Source organism: Arachis ipaensis, chromosome B07 (genome assembly GCF_000816755.2).
Source record: "Arachis ipaensis cultivar K30076 chromosome B07, Araip1.1, whole genome shotgun sequence".
NCBI lineage: Eukaryota > Viridiplantae > Streptophyta > Magnoliopsida > Fabales > Fabaceae > Arachis > Arachis ipaensis.
The window spans coordinates 25,728,328-25,729,485 of NC_029791.2; positions in this window are offsets into that span (position 1 = coordinate 25,728,328).

Here is a 1,158-nt window from a genome sequence, read left to right on the forward strand (position 1 = left end):
ATCAAGTCAAACTCAATAACAAATCAGATTTAATACTTAAAAAAATCTATTAGACTAATTAAATATATTATATGTCTGATCTGTTAAAAATGAAGTATAATCTGACCTGACGTATTTTTATCTCTAGTAGCAATGTGTCTTCAAGATTTTAATTAATCTTCATTCTTTTATCAATTGTTTATAAAAAAGTATGAAAATAAAAAGACATAAAAGGTAACATCAACGGCTTGTTTGGGTGAGTTTTTAAGAAAAGATCTTTTTTTGAGTTATTTTTTTAAAAGATTTTATGAAAAAGTAAAAGTAATTTTATATTTGGATATCTCATGTAAAAAGATCTTTTTATCTATCAATTATGTTTGGATATAACAATATAAAAGTACTTTTTATTTATTTATTACATGAAAAACATCTTTTTTTTTTAAGAAAAAACATCTTTTAAAAAAAGATGTAAATTACAACTTCTCAAAAAAAATATTTTTTTAATTTTTCTAATACTTTTATTTTTATTACTCGAAATTTGCCAAATACACTAAAAAATAAAAAAATATTTTTTATTAAAAAAATCTTTTTTTTATCAAAATAATACCGTCTAAACAAACACTAAAACTTGAAATATAGATTTTTGATTACCAGTTTACCACTGAGTTTGAATTATATATATTATAATATTTAAGCTGATGTTATCACGTAACAAAATATAGTGAGCTTAACACTTATTTTCCCATAAGTAAACTACTTGAATAGATCTCTCTTTCACTCCTATAGCTTTAGCTCTTTTATCTTTTTCTTCTTTTGTTTTCATAATCTAATTTGTATACTTTCTACGAGAGTAAACCATTATTTTGATTCATAAAAAATTAAAATATTTGATAAATTTATCTATAAATAATAGATAGTTTTATTCATTTATAATAAATACACAAATTTATTAATGTTTTAAATATTTTTAGATAAAAATAATATAATAGTTTCCTTTTATTAAAAAGCATTTTTTTTTTCTTCTAGCCTAAGTGCCCTCATGCTAGCATATAATAACTACAAAAGTTAATTAAAAACGGAAAATGTTGGACCCAATTCACGGGGTCAATGACAAGGTTTAAAAGTAAATAAAATATATAGCATGTTCCTTTTCATCTTAGAAACGGACAGGAAAATAAT